Genomic DNA, 27,446 nt, shown 5'->3' with positions numbered 1-27,446 from the left:
CCTAGAAGAGAAGGCAGGTCCTGGCTCTGGTGTGGCTGACCCAACCTATGCCTCTATTTCCTCATCTATAAAATAAAAACAATTACATTTATGATACTGAAAGGTTGTGAGGAAAGAACTCGGTTTTTGTATCTTTATGTCCAATAACCCAACATTCTTAAATATTCAATAATAGTAATAGTAAATTACTGTCAGCCCATAGTTCTCTTCACTCAGTCCCAAAGAACTTCAACTCTCATGTTTTCATTTGTCATCTTTGTAATGTCTCATAATCCTATATTTCCAGTCCTTCCATTCTGCTTTTCAAATTACTGGTAACATACTATTTTTGATGTTTTTTCTTTTTTTTTCCAGGTTTTTGCAAGGCAAATGGGGTTAAGTGGCTTGCCCAAGGCCACACAGCTAGGTAATTATTAACTGTCTGAGACCGGATTTGAACCCAGGTACTCGACTCCAGGGCCGGTGCTTTATCCACTACGCCACCTAGCCACCCCATTTTTGATGTTTTCAAGACTTTTCTCATTATCTTCCCCCCCAACACCCCAGATATGCTATCGTTACCATTCTATATCTCTTCCTTTCCCTCAGTAAACTACTTGAAAGACTCCTTGCCTCAATTTAATTTTTTAAGATTCAGTTATTTTACTTTCGGATCTTATCTTCTGACTCCCCCTATTGAAAAGGCAAGAAAAATCAATTCTACATATATAGTCAAGCAAAACAAATATGTGCATGAGGCCTTGCTTAAAAAAATACTATAATCTGAATAGAGTCTATCACCTCTCTATCTGGAAGTAGATAGCATGTTCCAACAGGAGTTCTCTGGGATTGCATTACTCAAAGTTCTGAAGTTTTTCAAAGTTGCTTATCTTTCTAATGTTAAAGTATACATTGTTTCCCTGGTTCTGCTCACTTCACTTTGACTCAGTTTATATGAATCTTCTCAGGTTTTTCTGAACTATCCATCTTTTTTTTGCAAAAATTTGATAACATTCATCTTTTAAAAATGAGTTGAGGGGCAGCTAGGTGGAACAGTAGATAGAGCACCCGCCCTGGAGTCAGGAGTGCCTATGTTCAAATCTGGCCTTAGACACTTAATAATTACCTAGCTGTGTGGCCTTGGGCAAGTCACTTAACCCTATTACCTTGCAAAAACTGAACAATTGTTTTATCTGCATTCAAAAGTTCTTCAATTCTCTCTCTGGAAGTAGATAGCACTTTTCATGAATCTTCTGGAATTGTCTTGGATCATCATCATCATGATCAGTGGTTTAAGTTTTTCATAGTTAATGTATAAGACTCTCCTAGCTCTACTCTCTCTTCACTTTGCACCAGTGTGATGTCTTTCCAGATTTTTTTTCCTGAAACCATCCTGGTTGTAATTTCTTATAGCATATTATTTCATGGTAGTCATATACCATAACTTGTTCAGCCATTCCCCAATTGATGGGTACACCCTCAATTTCCAATTCTTTGCAACCACAAAAAGAACTGCTATGAATACTTTTGTACAATCTTGTCTACACTTTGCTTAAAATTTTTAAAATTCAATTATTTTCAGGTCTGATTTCTTTCATCTCTTTGGGTTATAGACCTAATAGTAGTATTTTTGCATCAAACAGCATACCCTGTTCAATTTTTTTCAGAAAGGCTAACCAGTAAACTGCTTCATCATACATCATACAGTAATATGTCTGTTTTTCCATAATCCCATTTTTGTCATTTTCATTTTGCCAATATGATGTGAGGTATTATTTCAGTTGTTTTCATTTGCATTTTCTAATTACTAATGATTAGCAAGTTTCTCTGATGTGGTCTCATGCCTCAACTATACAGGGGGCACAGAGTCAAATTTACAAAAATAAGACATCCCCCAATTAATAATTGCCAAAGAATAAAAAGAGGCAGTATTCTGAAGAAATCCAAGCTATAGGTAGTCGTATAAAAAAATGCTCAGGGGCAGCTAGAAGGAATAGTGGATAAGAGTACCAGCCCTGGAATAAGGAGGACCTGAATTCAAATTCGGTCTCAGACCCTTAATAATTACCTAGCTGTATGAGCTTGGGCAAGTCACTTATCCCCATTGCCTCCCCCCCCCAAAAAAACAAAAAATTTTTAACTGCACAAATTACTACTAGAGAAATGCACATTAGAAAACTGAAATACCTCATACCTCTGTTTGTCCCACATGACAGAAAAGAAAAATGATCAATTATGGAGAGGATGTGGAAAAACAAGGGCAATAATGCATTGTTGGTGGAGTTGAGAACAGGACTGACTATTCTGGAGAACAATTTGGGATTATGACAAGAGGCTTTAAAACTGTGCATACCATTAACCAACAATACCACTGCATAATCTGTGTCCTAAGGAGAGACAGCCTTTGCTTTGGCAAAGAACTAGAAATTGAGGGGGGGTGTCCATCAATTGGAGAATGAGTGAACAAATAGTGGTATATGTACGATTGTGATGAAATGACAAGTAGGATGGTTTCAGAAAACCTGGGAAGATTCTATACTCAATGTAGAGTGAAGTAGAACCCCCAAAAAAAAAATTGTGCAGAGTAAAAACCTTAGCCACTCTGAAAAAGATAATGATCCAAGACAATTCTAAAGAACCCCATGATGAAAAATGCTATCCATCTCCAGAGTGAACTTAGTACATATTGAAACATACTATTTTTATGCTTTTTAAATGTTTTCTTTTGCAATATGGATAATATGGAACTGTTTCACATGACTTTTTATGTATAAGTAACATGTTGCTTGCTGTCTTAATGGGTAGGAGAGGGACTGGAGGGAGAGAATTTGGAACTCAACTTTAAAAATTAATAAATTCATTTTTAAAGAAATCGGTTTCAAATTGGGTCATGGGGTGGGTTTTAAATTTCTTCCTTTATTTATTGTGGAATGACTCTTAGTCTGTACTTTATATTAGAAATAAGGGCTTTATCAGAAAAATGCTGCAAAAATTCCCTCACCTCCAATTTCCTACTCTTCTAAATTTAAATGGTTTAAAAAAAATCTTTAAATTACAACTGTCCATTTCACCTCTTCTGAACCTTTCTAGCCCTTTTTTGGTCACAAACTTTACCTCTATTCATAGATTTAACATATTTCTTCCAAGCTTCTCTGTCACCATGTCTAAATCATTCCCGTTTAGGGTTTTTCTTCCTAGACAGTGTGTGACATTGGATGATACCTAGTTTCTGTCAAACTGCTTTCTGCTTTTCTCCTTTTTTGATGACTAGAATTCTTGTCCCTAATATTTAGATCTTTTGAATTTATCAACTACCAATCACCCTTATTTGCATTTGTATAGGGTCCAACCTAATCTGTTCCAAAGATCAACATTTCTATGTCTTACTATCAGATTGCTTTGATTCTAGCTTTATAGAGTTTAAGATTTGGTACTGCTAGCTGCTAGGTCTCTTTGCTGCCACTAAAAGAAAAATTAATTTCCTTGACATTCTCAGCCTTGTATTCCTCTAGATGAATTTTACTATTTTCCCCTAGCTCTATAATCTTTTAGCAGTTTGACTGGTATTGTCGAGTAAATTGACTTAGGCATACTGTCTTATTTGGCTAGTTCAATTTCCTTTTTTAACAGTTACTTAAAAATATTTCCTCCTGTTAATCTGGTCACTTTTTGTAAATTGACCTTTGCCTCTATTTTTTTATCTACTACTCTTTAGCCTTTGCCTTATGGCTTCTTTCCCCAACACTCAAAGGAAACTTTTTGTAAGGTCATCAGTGATGTTTTTATTGACAAACTCAATTGCCTTTTTTTTTTGCAAGGCAAATGGAGTTAAGTGGCTTGCCCAAGGCCACACAGCTAGGTAATTATATTAAGTGTCTGAGACCAGGTTTGAACCCAGGTACTCCTGACTCTAAGGCAAGTGTGCTTTATCCACTCCACCACCTAGTCGCCACAGTTCTTATCCTTCTTAACCTCTCTGCAGCACTCAACTATCATCAAAATACTGTCTCTCCCTAGGGCTTTTGTGGCATTACCTCATGTTTCGCTGTCAGCACAAGCCTTCTCAGTCTCCTTTAGTAGTCACCATCCTCCCTATATTCTCTGTATCAATTCCCATGGATTCACCATTCAATCTAAGATAGACTTTGCCACTAAGTAGAAGTGTGGTCTTAGGTCTTCATCCAGCATTTATTAAGTACCTACTATGTTACAGAGCAATCACTCTCCTTCCCTCTGTTCCCCCCCCCAAAAAAAAAAGTTTAGCCAGTTTTAAAGATCAGTATTCAGTTTGCTCTCTTGTAACATGGGAATAATCTGTTTTACCTTACAGGGTTGCTGTTAGGCTCCAACTGAAAAGGGAAGAGTTATTTTAGCCTGAGCAGAGGAAAGAGGTAAATGAGTAGAGTATCATCAATCCTGACAGGACCTTCAAAAACAACTGAATTTGGCAGTTGTTGGTTAGATGAGCAGGTCTTAAGTTACCTCATATTCCAAACTTTCTCCCAGGCCTGAACCATATCCTCTGTGTCTCTGTATTAAATGACCCCCCCCCCCAACTACAATGCAATATCTTGGGTGTACAGTTCTCATAAGAGGTTGTGGTTAAGCACATTAACAATCAACTAGGGTCAACACTCCATTATGAACCTCTGGCACTTGAACTTGTCCAAGGTCAGGCCTGTACTTACCTCTGCTCTCAAGGAGTTCACATTCTAATTGGAGTGACAACATATTGAGGAACCAAGTGGATAGAGAGCTGGCCCTGGAGTCAAATTGTGTGACCTTGGGTAATTCACTTGTTTGCCTCAGTTTCCTCGATAAAAAGAATATTTATTAAACTAATACAACCATCCTTCCAGCACTGGGAGGATTATAAATTTGTAAAGTGCTCAGCACAGGCCTGGCACATAATAGGCTAGTATTACACAAACGTTTTATTATTGTGCAATTGTGACCGACTCTCCCATGATCTCCTTTGGGGTTTTCTTGGCAGAAATTGTGGAACAAAATGCCATTCCCTATTGATGTTCATTTAACAGATGAGGAAAATGGTGAAGTGACTTGCCCAGAGTCACACAGCTAGTCAAGAGTCTGAAGCAAGATTTGAACTCATATCCCCTGGTACATTGGGAGTAGCAGCCAAGCAGATGTTAATGCCTCTTCTTTGATGTCATTTCCACTAATAAGATGGTCTCCATTCCTGATGCTGATAATCTGACAGGCACTGAAAGCAAAAACCTTTTCAGGGCCTTCAGGAGCTGTGGCAGCAGTCTGTGCAAATCCTCTCCACAGGTATGGCTTCCCAGATGATGGCTGAGGACACTGGGCTATTCCCAGGGCCTGTTGTCTATCACAACCAGAGGAAATGAGGTGGAGATTTCACTTACCTAGAACATTCTGCTTTCTGTCTTTCCCCAGGGGAGTTGCCACTTTAGCTGGACAGCTTGCTTGCCTTGTGAAGGTAAATGGTTATTAAAAGAAACAACAAAGAAGAAAAAGGTTAAGGTACCTGCCCAAGGTCACCTAATAAGAATCTAAGGTAACATTAGAACCCAAGTCTTCCAACCTCCAAATCCAGTATTCTGTGCACTCTATAACACTGTTTCTCATATTAGGCTTGGCTGTCACAGCTGCTTCAGGCCTTGTTAAGAGCGCTTCCTCATATTCAAAGGAAGTGGAGAAAAGGAGATTAAAGTGAAGATCCAGTGGCAGCTGGGACCTGTTTTAATACCAGAAAAATATTCAGTAAAAAGTTTTTTTTTCCTATATTCATCACAAAGGAAAACATCTCTAGGATCTAGGTGAATTCCTGCCTCCTGTGTTTGTCAGAAGACACAAAGTAGCTACTGACACTTGGTTGCTGTCAGAAGACTCAAAACACAATAAAGACAAGTGATTCCTGAAGACTAGGGCTATTTCTGAAAACAAAAAGAGGGAGGAATTTAAGAAGAGTTCCTTTTTCCTAATGTCCATATCAAGGTTAAGGGAGCCTATCCCATCACTGTCTCTTAGTCATGAATATGTCTTAGATGCAATGTGGTCGATGGGACAGGCCAGTCTCAGGAGGAAGCTTGCTTCTGAAATTGCCTGGGACAGGTCACCTGACCTCCTGTGGCTGTCTGGCTTCTCAATCTCTAAGTCACAAATGAGTTGTAGATCAACACCAGCAAACCAAAAGGCAGGACCAAAACTGTGCATATGCCTTTTCCATTCTCAGCTGGTAGAGGGATAAGGAGTTAGCTACAAAGTAATTACTATGCATATGTTTGCTTTGACCTACAGATCACCTAACTCCCTTCTCAGCCTTCAAGGGAGCCCTCTGATTGTAATTCAGAATATCCTAGAATTTAAAACCCTATTCCACCTACTCAGATAATTGAATTCAATGAAATCTGTAAGGATGTTTTGAAAACAGAGAAAAAGCAAAAGAACTTAACAGTGGTAAGAAAAGAGAATTAAAGAACTTAGAGGGTGCTTAAGTATACAGATAAGGAAGAATAGAACTGTTCAGTGAAACCATAGTAAGCATGACCAAGATTCAATTTTGAAGTTTTTCTTTCAGGTCTTCTTTCTCTAACAAAACATTTATGATTTTTTTTTCAGTCTGCCTTCCCTAGTTGTATTTCTTCTTGTAGGTTTTTGCAAGGCAAATGGAGTTAAGTGCCTTGCCCAAAGCCACACAGCTAGGTAATTATTAAGTGTCTGAGACTGGATTTGAACCCAGGTACTCCACACTCCAGGGTCTGTGCTTTATCCACTACACCACCTAGCCGCCCCCTCCCAGTCGTATTTCTTGACAGGCACTTAAGGTATTTCAGCTATTTGGTCAAAGGAACTCTCTCTGATAAGGGTCAGCATTTTGATAGGCTTTTGAATAAATTCTGGACAAAAGACAGAACTTATCAGGCTATAAGTAGTTTTAAACATTTTCTATACAACTTCATGGCTGCTCAATTGCCATTTTTTTTCTGTCCACTCAAAAAAGCTTTACAAAATTTTTTTCTGTGGTTTATCTGCAAAGAAAAATTCAAGAAACAAAATGAAATTTGAGGAAAAAGTAGTCTTGAAGTGAATTTGAATTTGAGTTGGTCTAAAATTCATAATTTCTAGAAATAAACAGGTAGCTTGGTTCATTAAAGTTAAAACAAAAACTCAATGACTCGGCCTAACTTCTTTCTCATGTGGCAGTTTCTTCTTCTATTAGAAAGAATACCAGATTTGGATTCAAGAGATTCTGGCTGTGAACTTCACTTTGCTAACTAGGGTCAGCTAGGTGGTAAATGGATTAAGCAACAACCCTAGAGACAGGAGGTCTTGATCAAGTGATCTCAGTCAGTTGACACTAGTTGTGTGACCTTGGGCAAGTCACTTAACCCCGTGATTGCCTTGGTCATCCCCAATTATCCTGATCTATATCGGGCCACTGGATCAATGACCCTGGAGAAGAGAGTAAGGCTGGTAATTTAGCACACCCCCAACCCCAACTCAAATCCAATTCACATGCTTACCACTTCCTTGATGTCATGGTCTTCTTTGAGAACAAATGTCAGATAGCATGGTAGCTTACTAGTTGTATAACTTTTACAAGTTCCTTCATTAGCCTGTTTGTAACTTTAATTTTTTGCAAGGCAAATGGGGTTAAGTGGCTTGCCCAAGGCCACACAGCTAGGTAATTATTAAGTGTCTGAGACCGGATTTGAACCCAGGTACTCCTGACTCCAAGGCCGGTGCTCCACTATGCCACCTAGCCTCCCTGTAGCTTTAAATCTTGAGAGATTTCTAACATCTGCACAGAAGGTATTAGGTTTTTTGAAAACTTTAGGTCAAGGACCCCTTGGAACATTTTTACCAGTCCCTTTGTAGAAGCATTTTTGATCACTATGGCTGAGACTTATATGGCAATTATGTAAAATGTGTAATGATTGTTCTCCCCATTAGCCCTATAGCCTTACCTACTGGAGATTAGCTCACAGAATTGTTTTGCATATAGTAAACCCTAATAAACATTTGCTAAATTAAATTTATCTGGTAAGTAAACTAAGTACCTAAGTCTAACCAGTGGTAAACAGCTCACAATGGTTAAGAGGCCCCTAGTCCCTGTCCTGCTAAAGAGAACCAAGAGGCCTTAAATGTGGCATTGTTTACAGAGCAACTTTAGTCAGTTATAAACTAAAAGTCAGATGTTCTTTACAGCTCTCAGTGTGCAGGTGCATCCCTTACTAGGCTCAAGGGGCCTCCACCAAGTCTGCATTCAACTTTCAATGAAAGCATAGGAAGGATTCAAGCATACATATATGTTTTTGTGTAAGAGTTATTTTGGTAATATTCTAAAATATCAAATGTGACTTGCATGAAAGGCATAGACAGGGAGAAAAGGTGAGGCAGCCATGGAATAAGAGTAAGTTGTAAAGTGTTCCTTTTTTTGGAGGCATTCAGGTTTGAGTGACCCCTTCAGGATCACAGAGCTGGTGACTGTCTGAGGTCACATTTGAATTCAGTCTTCCTGATTCCTTCACCTATCAGCTAAGCTGCTCAGACACTTTCAAAATATGAAGATAGAAATTCCTACGATGAGTTTGGATGATCCTCAAAGAAGAATATATGTGAAATCCTGGACCAGGGTCTCACAGGATAAGGCATCTATAAAGGGAAAAGGAAATATTAATAGTGATCAGATCCCAGTGATATAATCATTGCAGGAGGAATTATGTAAAAGGCCAGACCTTTTCTGGCCTCCTCACTGCTGAGGTGAATGTCCTAGAGTGAAGCCCCAGTCCATGGTGATGTGCGTTCCTGACAACAGGGTTTTTGGTTACTTTGTTCTTCAAGCCTGCAGCACACATTATGTCCTCTCTCCCTATTCATCGGCTGAATTCCTACCTAGAGCTCTAGTCTGTCATATACTGTTTCTCACCTAGCAGGAATTTTTGTATCACGCCCCTTCTCATCCTGCAAGGTCCCAAAAGCCTTGGGCCTCTGCCTCAACACCATCCTCGGGCCTTGGAGTCAGAAGGTAGTGCTTCAACTTCCCAAACTTCCATTTACGGCGGGAGCCCAGCTCCGACATGTCATGGGGCTGCCCAGCTGGGGGACTTGCTTCTCCCCTCGTGTCCCCATGTTGGTACTTGTGACTGCCCCCTCTCTCCTTGTATTTTCATGCTCCTGTAGATTTCAGGCTACTGGGGTTCTTTTGGCTTCTGTATCCCAGCACTTTGAGCAGGAGCTTAATCACTATTCACACTATTGATTATTTCCCGTCCTCCAGGAAGTCTCCTCCAAATTCCCCCCGGGACCTCCCCGGTCCCCTCTGTTTTGTACCTCTCCGAGGAACTTGTCGATATCGTGCTCCCGGGTGTCTTGTCTGTGGACTAGTAGGCCGAGTGGAGGGCAGCTACCTGGCCTTTCCTGAACTTTCTATCTGCTGTCACAAGGTGCTTTGGGTATGTCTGCTGAATGGCAGAAGAGTAGGGAGCCGCGCACGAGGGAGCGAAGGGGGACACAGCCTTTTCCTGCCCGGTTCTGGGCCCGGGAGCCTCCCCTGCGGAGCCGGGCCGGGAGCCTGGCGTCACCTGGGGGAGCACGGGGGGCCGGCGGCGGACTCACCTGCAGCGCGGGGTGGGGAGGGGAGGCGCCGGAAGGGCGAGCAGCCCCGCCCCCTCCGCGCCCGGCGGCCCGCGGGCACCGGGGCCTACCGCCCGGAGCCCGCCCCGCCCCGGGGCGAGGGGAGGAGCCGGAGGGGGCCGGGACGCGGTGACCCGGATGACTCTACGCCGGCGGAAACCCGCGCACCACGCCGGGGTCGGAGGCCCGGGGCCCGGCGGGCGCGTGACGCGCGGCGTGCCCCGTGACGCCATCGCGCCGGCATTTGAAACTTGGCGCCCTGAGGCCGCCTCCCATGGTGCCCCGCGCCGCCCCGCCCTCTCCTCACCTTTCCTCCCTCCCGCTCCGGCCCGCTCTCCTCTCCCCCCCCCCCCGCCCCGCTTCCCTTATCAGCTCCAGCAGGACCGGCAGCCCCGACGCAGGCGCACTGCGCCGCGCCGCCGCCATTTTGTGTCCGCGGCTGTGGAGCGATTAAACCGTGCGCGGAGCTGCCTGTTTCCGAGCGGCGGCGGCGGCGGCCGGCGGCTGCGGGGCCGGAGCGGAGCGGACGGCGGCCGGGGCGGCCGGCGCGGCCGGGCAGGCGGAGGAGCGGGCGCCGCGGGGGGGTGTGGCGCGGCGCGGCGCGGAGGTAAGGGGGGAAACGCGGCTTTGCAGGGAGGTTTCGCGGGCCGCCTCTAGGTGTCACGATGGGGCCGCTCCGGTCGGCGCTGGCTGCAGCCCCGGCACCAGCCGCCGCCGCCGGGGGGTGTTGGTCTCCCTGTCTGGTGCCCGCCGCGGCGCCGGCCGCCGCCATTGCCCCGCCGCCATTTGCCCGACGCCGCCGCCCCGGCGCGGCCCGAGGCCCGGGGCCGGGCGGGGCCGAGCCCTCGAGGCCCGGACTCCATCTTCCTTCCTTTGTCTCGGCCCGCCCGCCGGTCCCGGGCCGCCCCGGCCGCCCCGGCCCCCCGCCGCCCCGCGTGCCCTTGCCGCCGCCCCGGCCCCGCCGCCGCCCCGCGCGCCCCCCCCCCCGGCACCTCGTGGGCGCCCGGGCCCCGCCGCCGTCCCCGCCGGTCCCGCCGGTCCCGGGCCCCGCCGCCTCCCCTCGGGCCGGCCCCCGGGGGCCCGCGGCGGCGCCTCCTCCTGGGCCGGCGACGCGCGCGCGTGTGTGTCCGTGTGTCTGTCTGTGTGTGTGCGCGCGCCGTGCGGAGGCGGAGGCGGCGCTGCCGCCCGAGGGGCCCCGCCAGCCGCCGAGAGCGCCCTCCGCGCGCCGGCCGGGCACTGCCTGGCACGCGCGCGCCCCGCGCACGCGGGCCCGCCCGGCCCAGCCGGCCGGATGCCCGGGCCCTGCCCGCGCCGCGCGGCGCCCGCTCGTCCGCGTCTCCCACCCCCGCCGAGGGGGCGGCGGGCTCCCGGGGCTCCAGGCCTCCGGAGCTCCCCGACAGTTGGTCCGCCTTGCACGAGGCAGCCCGGGCCGCCGCCTCCAGGACCCCGCGCTCGTAGACGGCTGGGGCCGGACCCCAACTGGGCTCTCGCCTGTCCTGCCCTGACTGCTCGTCTTCTCTGCCATGGAAACTTACTTCTTCTCTCTCTCTCTCTCTCTCTCTCTCTCTCTCTCTGGCTACCTGAGAGGAACATTATCTTTAGGAAGATTTTCTTAGTTCATTTTCCTTCAGTCTCCTCCGAGGTGTGTAGACTAGGTCCTGAGAGAAGTGTTTGGAACCTAAATCAACAGGACAAAAGTAATAACTCAAAGATAAAAGAAAATCTTGGGAAGTTTCCAATTAACTGGAAGAACTTCGTTTTATAAAATGTTATCACATTCTAACGAAGTGACCTTTTGAAATGACTAAATATGTAATTTTTCTAAGCTTGAATATTTAATTTGTACACACTTGCACAGTCGGGGCAATTTAGGCTGGTTGTTGAGAGAGAAGGCCTAAGAGAAAGTAAAAGTGGAAAGTAGGTTTATGGTCTTCTTGTAGAACAATCCTATGAGGGTGATGGTGATATCCTCATAATACAATCAGGAAATTGAGCCTCAGAGAGATTAAGCAATGTCCCCTCCCCTATGTTGCACAGCCAAGGTGAGTCAGTCTGTAAGGGACTCCATAACCATTTCTCCAGTGATTTTTCTATTCCCCTACTTAATCATTATATAGAATAATTTTACTTTGCTTTGTGGCCAACCCCAATTTTGTAGCAAATAATGATTCGCAGACTCACTGTGCTTTCACTTTAAATCTTAACTGCAGTTTGATATCTAAATTAGCTTGGAAAAATTTAGATTGATTCCTTGTTTCTCAGAACTACCATTTACCTAAAAGGCAATAGAGAGTTCTTTTACTCTCCCTTTACATGCTTTTTAATGAAAACCCTGCCATGGCAAATACAAAGTAAAGCATTTCATCCTTTCAGGGCCCTTTTCCTAACACTATTATAGCTTGTATCAAAAGTGCAAGAATCTACCTGATCTCAGTTGAATTTCATCCATTCTTTATAAGGGAGTGAACTGCTTTTGCTTTTGTTTTTAAAGAAAACTGCTTTTGTCACTTTTCCAAAGAATTTCTCACTTGAGCTGCTGGGTCCCTTTCCAGGTCCTAGTTTCTGAATAAATAATGAGCACTTAATAGTTCACATTTCAGCTACTAACTGAGATTTTAGGAGGCATCACTGAAGTGACACTTAAATTTTACTCTGACTAAACTTTGACTGTGTGTATGTGTATATTTTTTCTTCTATTAATTGTTTTCTGTCATCCTCCTGCCCTTTAAGTAGGTTTAGTATGAAATTCAAGCATATAACTGTTTGTTTGAAAATATCTTAGTTTTATATTCTCTGTCCATAATTTAAAGACCAGATTGATTCATCAGTGTAAAAACAAACACAAAAAACCCATGCTAGACCAGGAGTTAAAGTATCTTGGTCTATGTTCTAGATAATTCTGTTTACTAGCACTTTGATGTTGAACAGTCTCTTTAACCTTTCTCCATTTTTTGCTCTGATACTGGAGGTCAGATGTTTAGGGTATGTAGAGTATTGCATTGGGAGAGCCTTAGTTTAGCGAAGTTTGTCATCTCTGCCCACACCAAAGCTTATCAGCTTGTCTTCTACTCTGCATGAATAATGACCACTTCATAAATCTTTAAAATGAGTTGTAAATGCAAAGCACTTAGAGACTTGCAAATTGTTATTATTTTAAACTTCCACGTGACCCACTTTTCTGTTCCTTTAGCATAACCTTCCCTTATTAGGGACATGAGAAGAGATTCCTTGTCTTGGTTTAAGTCTCTGGTCTTCATTTTAATTTTTCAGTGCTGGTCACTTTGGGGATTTGCCCAGCATTGTGCCACCATATATTAATAAATTATGCCATTTGAACCTTAGGGCAACCTTACCTTGTAGGTATATCATCACCCCCATTTTCCAGTTGAGAAAACTCAGGCAGACAGAGCTGCATTGAGTGACTTGCCCAAGGTTAGAGAGTAAGTCTGAGCCTGGATTTAAGCTGTGTCTCCAGGCCCCACTGGTTAAGGCAAAGGCTTGTGTTCTCTGGACTGGGGGGGGGAGGGGGTTGTTTTTGTTATCACCTTTTGGGCATCTTTTTTTTTTTTTTAAGTTTTTGCAAAGTAGTGGGGTTAAAGTGGCTTGCCTAAGGCCACACAGCTAGGTAAAATAAAGTGTCTTGAGGCTGGATTTGAACTACCTAGCCGCCCCCATTGTACATCTTTTTTTGAAAAACCCTAGCAACTGTGTTGTAGAGCTGGCCCAGTTTTTAATTATTAGGAAATGGCAACTTTATCATTGAGTTAGACATTTCTGAAGAAAGCCATTCTGCAAGCATTTGCTATGTGCTGAGCACTATAGTAACTTTTAGGACTCAAAGGAAAATCAGCTCTTGATTCTCCCCTCAAGAAGCATTTGTTGTAGTGTGGTAATAACTTGATGAGTTGAATTGAGACACATACAAGGGTGGGTGGGAGGCAGCTACTAGCAGCATGGGCACCCCAAGGCCTCCCATTGCTGGGGAAGGAGGCCAGGGAAACATTTCATGCAGGGGGTCCACCATGGGAAGGAGCCATTTACTGGATGTCAGAAGAAGCACAAGTAGGCCTGTACATGACTAGAGCTGGCTGGAAGAAAACTGGACATATGGGAAGGGTTGAGTTTGTGAAGAGCTTGAAGGGCTAAGCAGAGCATTATATTTGATGCTGGAAGGAATGGGATGAGCTGGAACTCATTTAGCAAAGAATGGCATAGTCAGACCAATACTTTGTAAAAGTTACCATGACCAGTGAATGGAAGATGTTACAGAGTGGGGGAGACCCAGAAAATATTACAAGGACCTGAAGTACATGAGTACAAAGAAAGGTACTTTGAGATGTTGTGAAAATAGAAACAACCAGACAGGACAACAGATTTGAATTGAGCATAATGCTGAGGGTGAGTTTGTGAGATGAAAGGGGCTTTTAGAGGAAGAGGAGAGGGCTTTGCAGAAAAGATAAATTCATTCTGTTGTGATTATGTTATATACGCTGACTGCAGTTCAGTAGAGATATTAGGGCTGGATATACGTGTAGATCTGGATCTTGGCATAAAGATAAAACTGAACCCAAGTGAACTACATGTATAGAGAGAAAAGCGTTTCCAAGACAGAACCTTGGGAGACACCCGCAGTTAGTGGTAAAACATGGATGAAGAATTGGCAAAGGAGACTTGAGCAGTCAGAGGCTACCAGTAGCTGGATAACTAGGAGAGAGTGTCCAGAGGGAGCATGATCAGCAGTGTCACATGCTGCAGACAGGGCAAGAAAAGTGAAATTTGAGACATCCTTAGAAGGAAAAATATGTTCTTCAACTAATGAAGATTAATGATAAAAAGGCTCTGTCCAAAGCTTAGTCCAGGTGCAGGACTGACTCTGCTGTCTTATTAGGATCAGGAACCTCTTTGCAACACCTCCTTCTTGACTTGTATAGATACTTCCCAGCACTCCCAATCCTTTTTGTAAAGATAGACAAACTAACAACCATATGTCAGACATCCTTACAGTTTTGGTGTTGGAAATAATGAGGTCTGGTTCAGTCTGATACCCTTTTCTTGCTTCATATGCTTTGCATTAGCCCTTCTGTTGCAACATTTTTCTTTATCCCCATATCCCTGGTATCCTCTTGAAGGATCTTTTGGCAGCAAGTATAGAGGAACAGGAACAGATAGGTTAAAGAATGAAATTAAGTTTAGGCCAGTACCTCATATCATAAAATCAGATAAGCTTCAGATGAATAAATATAGAAAGCAACACGAATGCATGAGAGAAACCTGAAAGAAAATATGGATAGGACCTAGGAAATTCCTTGTAGAACTATGGACAGATGAAGGAGGGAATCACAGAAGAGAAAAAGAGAACATTTTTACATAAAAAGTTTTTAAAGCTTTTGCATAAACAATATCAACACAGCAGAAATTTGAAGAGAAATTTTGCAGCAAGTTTTTCTCAATAAAGATCTCAGCTCTATGATCCATAAACAATTATTTCAAAAACCATCCCCCCAGTTGATATCAAAAATGTAAATAGATAATTCTTAGAGGAAGGATATCCAAGCTATAAACCATATTTTAAAAATTCTGTAACTCGATAGTGAAGTACAAATTAAATCAGCATTGAGGTTATCTCATACTTATCGCTTTGGCAAAGTTTATAAAAAAGTAACTGTCCAACCGAGGGCAGCACTATCCACATCTTGAACTCCTCACCATCCTTCACCCCCTACATCCAAAGAGTATACCATCTCCATTCCGGCCCCTGGTGCAGACCCTGGTCACCTCACATGTGTACTGGGGTGAGCTCTAGGACTCTGCCTGCCTCAGGGCTTCTCCATTCACCCCTCTCCCTGAAAATTGCAGCTCAGACCACTTGACTGTCTCCTCAGGGTGTTCTAATGACTCCTTGCCTCAGGGTTGGTGATGATGACAACAACTAATATTTATGGAACTTTGCTGAGTGCTTTACAAAGATTATTTCATCCAAAACAAGCTCCTGGGGCGGCTACGTGGCACAGTGGATAAAGCACCGGCCCTGGAGTCAGGAGGACCTGGGTTCAAATCCGGTGTCAGACACTTAATAATTACCTAGCTGTGTGACCTTGGGCAAGCCACTTAATTAACTCCATTTGCCTTGCAAAAACCTTTTAAAAAAAATACAAGCTCCTCTGGCATTCAGAGCCCTTTATAACCTAGGGGACCCAACCCCCACCACCCTTCTTGTACCTTTCTTTTGAGGGGCATTCTTTGATCCAAAGCAGCAGGAGGTTGCTGGCCATAGGGGCCTCCCCCACCATGGCTCTTACTCATCAGTCCACCTACTGACTTTCCTGGCTTCCTTCAAGTCATTTTCAGGAAACTCCTCCTAAACTATTAAAAATAACCTCCCTCTTCATTCTATTACATTTTTCTTGGATATACTTTGTATGAATTTGCTCGTGTACCCCTTCAGGACTGGACCAGGCTTTTTCCCCTCTTGTATTCCTAGTGCTTAATAAATAATTATTTACCCTTCTAGAAATAGCTCTGCTAGGCCTGCAGACTCCCTCCAAAGAGACCAAACAAGAACAGCATAGACATATACTCAAAGTAACCCTTTTAGAATGGCAGAGAACTGGAAACTTAAGGGCATTTCCATCATTTGGGGAAATAGATGAATAAATTATGGTATATAAATGTGTTGGAATACTGTTGTGCCCTAGAAATGAGGAAGAGTAGTGTCATGAGAAATTTTGTTAATGAATGGATTCAGTGAAGTGAAAAGAACCAGGAAGACGATTTATATGAGGACAGACAACTTTGAAAGACCTGTCTATCCAAAGATCAACCCAGATTCTAAAGGACTGATAAAATGTAGACTATGCTTCCTATCTCTTGACAGTGGTGATAGACTCAAGGTGTACAGTAAGACAGATTTTGAGACAAGATCAATGCAAGAATTAGTTTTGTTTGGCATGGCATACTTATTACAAAGTTTTATTTTCCTTGGGGGAGATGGAAAGAGAAAATTAATATTTGTTAAAGGGAAAAAGTAAAGTAAAAGTTAAATTTAGAAGAATGAAATTAAGTTCTGTGGCTAAGACTGTAAAAGAACTGTTACATCTAGTATAGTGTTCTAATCTTGAGACCACTTAGTTTTTTGGTCTTTTTATCTTTTGACTGTTCTCTTTTTCTTCCTCTCCAGGAGCTTTCACTGTTTGAGGCAAGGTGCCAGTAATCTTTCCCTTTTCTTATTTGGAAATTAAATCTATAAAGATAATAGAAAGTCATGACTTTAAAATAAAATAAAAAAGACTTGAGCTTACCCCCATCCAAATAAATGTTGACCTGTTAGATAGAGGAGACTGTGAATGCTTGCTTTATTCAGTATTCCCATGAGGCCATTGTTGCCCCCAAACATGTTCCGGAATGCCACTGTGTAATTGTTTACAGGCTATAAGTCTTATTTTATGGTTGTGGTCGTGTTGGGTATTTTGGTTTTGGGATTTTTTGGTTCTGTTGTTTTTTTTTTTTAAACTAATACCAGAGTTAACCAGAATTCTTTCCCACGTTTGCCTTTGATAAACTTTTTGGTTGTTCCTAAAAGTTAAATTTGGCCTCAAGGGGAAAACAGTTTTGTGACAGTTGATGAAATTCAAAAGAATCTGCTATGGGCTTTGGAAGACTTAAAGAGCTCTGAGCAATGACACTTTCCTTGGAGTCAATGTATTGCCTCCCATGGTGACTCTTTTCAAAATTGTATAACTCCTTTAAGTCACCCTTTTGCAGCACTTGACTTTATGAAGTTTTATATTGATTTTTACAAATCACTAGCCAGTGCTACCTTCTTCACAACCTGGCTCATGTCTTTCAAGGGACTAGCTAGATGATTTCACACAGTACAGAACCCAGAGAGAGGTTTTCTTCAGGCATCAAGGGCTTTTTGGTTTGGTACAAACATAAGAATCTCTTCTTGATTATTTTCATCAAATAAAAATAATAAAAGCATTTATTAAGTAGTTAGGTACCAAGCACTGAGTTAATGTCAAAAGATGCAAATAACAAGCCAGGGAGACAGTCCCAGGCCTTTAACTTCTAATGGAAGAAGACAGCACATGAAAGGGAGCCAGAAATTCAGAGTGGGATGGGAGTCATAGTAGAATGAAGTGACTACCCAGGGGCAAAAAGCCAAGGTCCTGGAGGTGGGATGGGGCAGGCTTCAAGAAATTGGAAACTGACCTTCATTCTGGCTCATAATTAATCCTCTTTTATATGAGATATAGATTACTTAAAATATATAATGATTCTTTTAGTTACCTTTTTACCTATATTGTTATTTTCATTCTCAATTGAGCTTTTCCCCTTTCTACCTTAAGTAGTACTATATATATATCAGCTTTGTTTTATGAAGTTTTGGTAATTTGTGGAGTATGTTTGGCTTTTTTTTTTCCTATTGGACATTCTGAGATATCTATAACTTAAATCTTTGACTGAAATTCACCTGACTGCATTAATGTGTCTCCCAGGAATGGTCAGCTTGTGAAATTTCAAATTTTTTGCCAAAGCTGATTTCTATAATTAGCACAGTATCTGTAAGTTTAACATTTTAGCTATTTGAATTTGTGGATAGGATCAAATAATGTTGCTGATGGATAACCACGAAAGACTCATTGCCAGTGATATGTACATTTTTGTTGTGTTGAACAATAATTTGTTCCTTATTCTTTTAGAATGAATGTTGATCTTCAGCAGAGGGTCAAGATGTTGTAGTGAACCAATCATTGAGGACTTGGAGTCAAGAAACCTGGATACTGTTTCCTTTCCACAAGCTGACTCTGCAGGCACAGAAAGGTAAATGTTTTCTTTTCTTGATCTCAGAAATAGATACAATATGGGTTGTTTTCTTTTCCCTCTTTGTCCTTTGCCAGATTTGAATGTATTATAACTTTGACTCTTGAAATGATGGTGAATGACCGATTTATGAAATTCTTTCCTAGAATCATCAGGGCTTTTTTCTTAGGTGTTCTTGAAAAGGGTATAATTCTACAGGAAGCCTTTCTTCTTTTGATTATCTCCAACTTATCCTCTGTGGATCTTGTTTGTGTATAGTTTTTCTGATGTTTGCCCCCTGGGACTATGAAACTGAGGTTCTGGAGACAAAGACTGCTTTTGCCTTCCTTTTATCTCAAACATTTAGCCCAGCACCTGGTACCCAGCAGGGGCATCATTAATACTTGTTGACTGGCTCAGGTTCTGAGTTAGAATTTCTGGATGAGGAGACAATTAGAACTTCATCTTTTACATCAAATAGTACGAGCTATACAAAGAACTAGCTCTTCTTGCTGAGAGAGGATGGGGGCTTATGCCTATCTTCTCATCTTTAAATTGGGGTTAATACTTGTAATGTCCACCCCATAGAGTTGTGGAGGTCAGAAGAACTGCTGGTCTGTGAAGAGTTCTGCAGAAATTCAACCCAATCCCTTGGTTATCTGGGAAAGGCTTCATGTAGCATTTGAGATGGATCTTAAAAAATGAGTCCTGGTTTGGCAAAGGTGGAGGCTAGGACATAGTCAGGAAAGCTCCACAGCTGGTGTGGGTCCTAGAGAGAGTCCTAACTGGTTGGAGGGAAATGATGGGAAGGTCAGTGAGTGGGGTACAGGGGAGGTGAAGCATTTCTCTAGAACCTCTTATCTGCTTGACAAATGTGCTAAGCCCTTTGACAAATAGTATCTTCTTTGAACCTTACAACAACTTTGGGAAGGAGGTGAACTCTGATTTTAAACTGACCACTGTGTGCCACCTTGCTACTCTGCACAAGGAGTTATCACTTGGTTTTTAGAAATGTACACATTAGTCTAGTCTTTGAAGGGAATGAAGGCCTGGATTATGTTGATAGGAAGGAGAGAAGAGATGTGTGAGGAATATGTCACAGTAGAGGTAGAGGTAGAATCTGCTGGATTTAATAACTACATGGGATGAGTACTAGTGCTTGCCCGGGTTTTGTGCATGGGTGAGGGGGAGAAGATTGATGCCATGTTAAAAAAAAAAGGGGGGGGTCAGAGAGGGAGGAGCATTTTGGGGAGAATGAAAAGAATGAAAAGTTAAGATTTGGACATAATGAATTCAGTTATCTCTACAAACTGAAATTTTTTTAGAATTATAAATAAACTAAAAGTAAATCTGAGCTGCTTGACTATAAACTTATATAGATTTGATAATAGTATTTTAGCTGGTTTTTGAGTCATAAATACCATCCTTTCTTGTATGTTTTGGCTGTGTGAATTTTGAAAAATGACTTCTGATTAGTATTCCTTCCATACATTAAGTGGTTAAGTAAATGATACTATTGGTTATCTTAATATTTATATTTAAACTCTTAATCAGATTTCATACCAAAATCAGATCCCTATTGTCTACACGTATAAGATAAAGCTTGTCTCAAAAGAGAAGATAAAAATTGGGTGAGAAAATTTGGCTCTGAAAGGCCCCCTATACCTGTTTGCTTCAAAGTGTATGTATTCTTCTGGTTCTGCATATTTCCTCTCTGCTATCAGTTCATGTAAATCCTCCTTTGTTTCTTGGAATTTCTCATTCTCTATATTAGATATTTAGCAATTTTCCTTTAATATCCTAATGTGGAGGGAGGGGGGGGAAGGGCCTTAGTTCCTGCCCCACCAAGAGTGTTTATCTTAAGGTCTTCCTTAACACTCATTGTTTTCTTGGATCACCCCTAGGAAGGTCTTATGCAGTTTTTTTACCTGTATCCGGGACTTGGCATATATTCAGTGCTTTATAAAAGGCTTGTTGATTTGACTCTTACATAGTAAGGGGAAAGCACCATATTCAAAACTATATCCATAGAGAAAAGTTCCATACACAAGTAACAGTAAAAAAATGATAAAGGAAATAATTGCTCTATATAAATAGGCTTATATATATATATTTTGAATGAATGATTTCAACAAAAAATTTTTCCTCTTCTGCCTATTTTTTCGGAGGCAGGTTCATTTGCCTACTTTCAGATTATATATAGTCTTTGCATCCTGTATTCACTAATGTGGATTTTAATGATACTCATTTTGCATACTGAAACATGAAAAGGTCTATGAGCTGCCAATTCACCAGTCGCTTATTTCAGACTAGCTTTGTTTAGAAAGATAGGCTATCCTATCCTGTCCTCTTAGGATTTAATTTTTTTTTATATTTTGTTTTTTATTTTTATTTTTTTTTCCAGTTTTTGCAAGGCAAATGGGGTTAAGTGGCTTGCCCAAGGCCACACAGCTAGGTAATTATTAAGTATCTGAGGCTGGATTTGAATTCAGGTACTCCTGACCCCAGGGCCTGTGCTCTATCCACCTAGCCGCTCCTTAAGATTTAATAGTCTCTAAATTGTTCCCCAAATTATTTGTAATATGGATTGGCAACCAATATTTAGTAGCAACATCGTACTACAAAGTTATCATATGTCCAATAACATAGGTTAAGAATAAACCAACCATTAGAGTTATGTTTGATTTTTGAGGTCTTAAAAATGTGATTGGATAAACTTATGAGCAATAATAAGTTTCTGTTTTATATACTGCATATTTATTTTCATAGCTGCCCTGTCAAAAATTACCATAAACCTTAATTGGCTTTTAAGGCCATAGTCATCATTACAATTGACAGCATTTCCCCATTCAATCAAAATCAGTTTAGAATACCCAGAAAATCTCAGCTTTGGAATCTAGCAAGTTCAGTTGTTCTGCTTTTTTTTTTTTTTTACCATGAAAGAGTGAGATTTATCTCTTATCCCTTAGGATTAATTAGACTGAAAATCTGAGAAACATTTAAAGTCAACTGATAGTAATGGAAAAACCCAGGGAAGAGCTGTTTTTCTAATGAATATTTACAATTTTTTTCTTTGTAGGTAACATTATAACAATAAAGTATTAAGACTGATTTCTTCAAATTTTGTCCCTTGTCAGGATAAATTTAGTCTTTGGTGTGGATACCTATATTTACTGTCACATGTACAAATTGGGAGGGGTATTAATTTGTGTCCTGATTATTTCATTGAAGTGATCCTACTCAAAACCATAGTTATATTGCCATTTTGATTCTAGATTCATGTGTTCCATAGTTATTAGGGCTTTACCATTTTTCTGGACTTCCCTTCCAATCTTCTGTTTGGTTGCTAAATTTAATTTGCATTCTGACATTATTTCATTGGGGGGTTTTTTGAGACTGGAGCTCCCTGTCTGATCTAGGCTGGAAATGGTTCTCATAGACCCAGTCTCAGTATTGAAGCTATAACCAGTGGGCCCTTCCTGAGGCAGCCCATTGGCCTGCCACTTCTGCCATGGGCCCATCATGTTTGTACCTTAGAAGAACACAGATCCACCAGCTTCTATTTCTCCTAGTAGTAGAGAAATGCAAGTATGTTCCACAGGCCAGCTGTTAAAGTTCCACCAAATCAGTCAGTCATAACATATAATAAGTCATAACATCTATCATGTGCCAGGTGTTTCATTCGTTTTAATGATATAGTTGGGGCAGATTTATATTGTTGGGTACCAAATATTAGCTTCACTCATAATAATAGTGAGATAGGGATCAGGCATATACAACATATTCATAAACCTTTCCTGGACAAAATTCATGTGCCTACCACATAAAACCACAGATTTAGAGCTAGAAGGGACCTTGGAGGAAGATTTATAGATGTTAAACCTTGAGAGCCATTAAGGTGATGTGATTTGATTAGAGGTGGAATTAAAATCTGGGTCCTCTGACTTGAATCAGTATTTTCTTTGTATACTCTGTAAGATTAAGTATCTTAAGGGCAGAATGGGAATTTGGGCAATTGTTAATGCCACTTTGCCATAATGGTTTTTTTTCCTCTTTTCCTGTAATAAAGTTAACTCACATTAACATGTTCTTCAGAGCCCTTTCTTCAACCCCAAAATCAGTGATGAGGAAAAGCCTTGCCCACAGTCACAAAACTAGCATGTCAAACCACCTGTTCCCACCTCTCACCCCAAGTTCTGACTACACAATAATGCCAAACCGCACTGCTACTTTATCTCAGGTTATGCATGGAGTCTGCCATAACTTTGATAGACTTTGCTTTGTTCACATGTGTTAAAAAAAAAAAACATTGGGATCTCAAGTTGAGAACTTTTTGGTGTAATGGTAGATTAAACATAATGGTGTCTGTCCCTTTCTAAAGGGTATTGTTTTCTCTTTTCGCTTTTGTTAGGCAATGGAGTTAAGTGATTTGCTCTTGGTAACCCAGCTGGTAAGAATTAAGTGTCTGAGATCAGATTTTAACTCAGGTCCTCTTGACTTCAAGGTCATGGTCTATCCACTGCACCATCTTCCTGCCCCATGGGTAATTGTTGTTGTTGTTTTTGGTTGTTTTGGGGGGGGTTTTGCAAGGCACTGGGGTTAAGTGGCTTGCCCAAGGCCATACAGCTAGTAATTATTAAGTGTCTGAGGCTGGATTTGAACTCAGGTACCCCTGACTCCAGGGCCAGTGCTCTATCCACTGTGCCACCTAGCTGCCCCTGTTTTTTTTTTCTTAAGAAAGATTTTATTTATTTTGAGTTTTACAATTTTTCCCCCATTCTTGCTTCCCTCCATCCATCCCCCACAGAAGGCATTCTGTTAGTCTTTACATTGTTTCCATGGTATACATTGATCTCAATTGAATGTGATGACAGAGAAATCATATCCTTAAGGAAGAAAAATAAAGTATGAGATAGTAAAATTACATAATAATATAACAGGTTTTTTGCCCCCTAATTTGATGGTAATAGTCTTTGGTCTTTGTTCAAAGTCCATAATTCTTTCTCTGGATACAGATGGTATTCTCCATTGTAGAGAGCCCCAAATTGTCCCTTGTTGTTGCACTGAAGGGATGAGCAAGTTCATCAAGGTTGATCATCACCCCCATGTTGCTGTTAGGGTGTACAATGTTTTTCTGGTTCTGCTCATCTTGCTCAGCATCAATTCATGCAAATCTTTCCAGGCTTCCCTGAATTCCCCATGGGTAATTGTTTTAAAGGAGTCATGCTAATTTTAATGGGTCTGGTTTAAGTGTAAGAGATTTTCAACTTATTCATTCGCCAGATTGCAATGGGAGTAAAGTCTTAAGGTCACCACACCAGTAGTTTTAATTTATATGTTTACCACTTATTAGTTTTTGACAGGTGGGCTACAAGCAAAATTTTCAAGGTGATACATATTTTCCAAGTATTAATATGTGCATATTTATCTTTACTCTTATAAACTATTCTCAGCTTATCACAATAAACTAACAGTGTATATTCATAAATGGATTAGGTGAAAATACTCAAATGATAGCCCTCCCCTATCATTCTAAGTTATCAAACTTAAACATGCATTAGGTTTCAAAGAAAATGGGGTATTCAACTCCCTGTTCTAAGAATATGTGATTCAGAAGGAGCTTTTGTACTCTTTACTCAGAAGGAAGTAAGAAAGAAGCCAGTTGTTCTCTGCACTTGGATTTATATTAGGAAATTCCGAATGGAATCTCTAGGAATACTCATTTGTTAGAAGTTAGTTGTCCAAAGTTTAGGCCCTCCAGATGAATTTAAACCATAAACATTCAAAGGGTGCAGTATAGGTGTTGAATGAGTAAATTATTTCCTTTATTGAGGAATTGGTTGTGACTAGATCTCAGACTCCAGGACTCAGTAATAAATTACATCCTTACTTGGTTACATACTTAGTTATCCATGCTTGTCATTCACCACTTAGCCATTAGGTTTAATGATTGTTAATTGTTAGGTCAAAAGGCATAGTGAATAGAGTGCCTGGCCTGAAGTCAGAAAAACTAATCTTCTTGAATTGCAGTCCAGTCTCACTTAGGAGCTGTGTGACTCTGGACAAGTAACTTCATCTTGTTTGTTTGGTTTACTCTCTCTAAAAGGAGTTGGAGAAGGAAATGGCAAAACCACTCCAGTATCTTTTGTGGGGGTTTTTTTAGGGTTTTGTTTTTTTTTTTTTTGCAAGGCAAATGGGGTTAAGTGGCTTGCCCAAGGCCACACAGCTAGGTAATTATTAAGTGTCTGAGACCAAATTTGAACCCAGGTACTACTGACTCCAGGGCCGGTGCTTTGTCCACTACGCCACCTAGCCGCCCCAGTATCTTTGGTAAGAAAAACTCAAATGGGGTTAAGAGTCAGGCATGATTGAATATTCGTCTTTTTTTTATTATTTTTATTTTTTTTATTATTTTTATTTTTTTTCAGTTGTTGTTTGTTTCTTTGTTTTAGTTTTTACAAGACAAATGGGGTTAAGTGGCTTGCCCAAGGCCATACAGCTAGATAATTATTGTCTGAGGCCAGACTTGAACTCAGGTACTCATAACTCCCTGGCTGGTGCTCTATCCACTGCGCCACCTAGCCACCCCCCAATTTATCTTTTTTGATAGCGTGAACTCACTCTTTTACCTTAATTTCTTTTTGTTTCATAAGATTGCCACTCTAAATATTTTATTACCAAATTTTTGTTAACCATTTGCCAATTCTGTTTTATAATCTGGTTCTGAACATGTGCTGATCATGTGTTTGATATTTCTAGATTAGGTCATGCCTTTGTATGAAAATGACATGTCACTCTTAGTCATGGAAAAACCTTGATTTTTCTCTTCGTTTTTAAAGGAGAATTGAGTGAAGAAGAGAAAAGGTGATGATGTTTTCTGGTCAGTTCTTGCTGAGGACCCATTATATCAGTCACTTATGTGCTTCCCATTACAGTTTGAACCAACTCTCCTCCATCCAGGTGCTTGTTGTTCTATGCTGTACTAGCACAGTAATATAATAATTGCATTTATATGTTCTGATTTATATGTCTGCTTTTTAAAATACAAGAAAAATAACTTTTCTCATACTTTTATTCTAAAAGACTGAAAATATTTCATTTCCATTCTTTTTATGGGCTTGTTAGACTACATCCAAGAAGTAAGAGCTTTTGGTTCTTAGGAGGTGAATAGAGGGTTTTGGCTTGTGCTTTTTTCTAGAAGTAGAGCCAGTAGGCATTAAAATGCCCACTCCATAGTTCTCACCCTGTTATGAGGGTAAATCCCCATGACCCAGTAAATATCTCTTTAAAAAGAAGGATGTTGGACAGAATGGTCTGAAGGTCTCTTCTCCATGAGAGCCTGGGATTCTGGGATTATGGATTCTTCTACTTCTGTCCGCCATAAAGTTGGTGCTTGATTTGATGTGTAGGAACTCTTTTGAGACTTGTAGTCAACTCTTTCAGTGGTTCTGTTCTGTGAGGGTCCACAGGCTCACTAATGGGAAAAAGTGGGAAGGAGAAAGAAACTGAATAGTAAGTGTAAGCCTCTTCAGAAAATAAGCTGTGAAATATTAGCAGGTCATTTGGACTTTCCAAGTGTAAGTCATGGAGTAAAGAAAAAGACTGGTTTTCTGCTTCAAAGAGTGAATCTTTTTTTGTTCAAGGCAATGGGGTTAAGTGGCTTGTCCAAAGCCACAAGGCTAGGTAATTATTATTAAGTGTCTGAGGTCAGATTTGAACCCAAGTATTTCTGACTCCAAGGCCCAGCCACCCCTCAAAGAGTGAATCTTTAGAAGTTCTTGCTTCTCCACTGTCTTATACATGGAGAGCTAGTCTACCATGTCTGTTTCCCTCTTCTCTACCTCACTACCACCCCACCTCTGAAAAATTTGAAATGGAGATAGTAGTTTTTCTTGGAGTTAGCAACAACTCAGACAATGAAGAAATTTAAAGAAGAAAGTGCTAAGGGAGCAACGGGGGGAAAAAAGCAATTACATCAGTGTAAATTCACCATTAAGAGATACCAGAACACTAATCAAATAGAATTTTAAATGTTAGGCCTGTACTGTCAGAGTTTTAACACATTTCTCCTCCTTGAAAAAAAAACAATAAATTTACTGTTGTGGGGAGGTGTTATTTTTTTAGAAGAGTTTGTTGAGAATTGTCTGTCAAAATGCATCAGTCTTTAGTGATACCTCAGCTACTAGCTATGCCTTTATGACTAAATTTTTTTAGCATTCTTATTAATGCTTAATTTTAAAGTTTGGCATAATTTTTATACTTTTTTTTTTTTAGGTTTTTGCAGGCAAATGGGGTTAAGTGGCTTGCCCAAGGCCACACAGCTAGATAATTATTATGTGTCTGAGACCGGATTTGAACCCAGGTACTCCTGACTCCAGGGCCAGTGCTTTATCCACTGGGCCACCTAGCCACCCCATTTTTAATACTTTTTTGAATAAATATTTTGATATAATGAAACCAGATAATTATATTTTCAAAAGATAAAAATAGATTAAATCCAGATTTACAGATCCTTAGAAGAGTTAGATTCTTAGAAGTCATCTAGACCAGATGAGGACACTATCAGAGTAAAGGAACATATAGAACTGAATAGGCTGTTGGAAAACTTTTTTGAAATATTTATAGTGTCTTATAAATGAAAAATATTAAAGAATATTCCTATTTCTGGACTTACAGCCAAGATGGCAGAGAGAAGACAGGCCCTGTGCTAAGGTCTTCTGTCATTTATAATATGAAACAAACCTTAACAGAAATTCTATTGGAAAAACCCAAAAAGAGAAGCTAGGAGAACACCTACCTCAAGGTCTGTCTTTGAGGATCCTGGGTGAACCAGGCACAGAGAACCAACAGGGGCAGTCTGAGAGCCAACTGGGGAGCAGAGGCTTTGGCTGTGGATTGATGGTCTAGGGCTTACTGGAGGGTGAGTTCCAGCCTCTAGTACTCCCTACTGGCTGGCCCACTTGGAGTTAATAAACTCAGTGAGTAAAGCCTAGGGATCCCAACACCAAACCTCTGTGAACCAGCACCTCCCCCAACACAAGATC

General features: G+C 41.2%; 1 protein-coding gene and 1 long non-coding RNA gene across 4 annotated transcripts in view; one reads left to right on the top strand and one right to left on the bottom strand.

Moving 5' to 3' along the window:
- Positions 1 to 355: 355 nt before the first annotated feature.
- On the bottom strand, positions 356 to 10,773 carry LOC141499725 (uncharacterized). Its single transcript, XR_012471744.1, has 2 exons — positions 10,593 to 10,773; positions 356 to 9,397 (listed from the first exon to the last, which is right to left on the bottom strand). It is a non-coding gene; the product is annotated as an uncharacterized LOC141499725 (long non-coding RNA).
- Positions 10,137 to 27,446, top strand: part of CTCF (CCCTC-binding factor) — a 73,294-nt gene continuing 55,984 nt past the window's right edge. For 2 of the 3 annotated variants that reach the window (XM_074202393.1, XM_074202378.1), the window contains exons 1-2: positions 10,137 to 10,207; positions 18,303 to 18,423. The gene's annotated coding sequence lies outside the window, so the exon portion shown is untranslated. Of the gene's footprint in view, positions 10,208 to 11,071; positions 18,424 to 27,446 lie in introns of those variants that run through there. The other variant, XM_074202386.1, reaches the window with a different exon arrangement.

This window comes from Macrotis lagotis, chromosome 1, assembly GCF_037893015.1.
Source record: "Macrotis lagotis isolate mMagLag1 chromosome 1, bilby.v1.9.chrom.fasta, whole genome shotgun sequence".
NCBI classification, from domain to species: Eukaryota; Metazoa; Chordata; class Mammalia; order Peramelemorphia; family Peramelidae; genus Macrotis; species Macrotis lagotis.
This window is presented reverse-complemented; position numbering and strand designations above follow the sequence as displayed.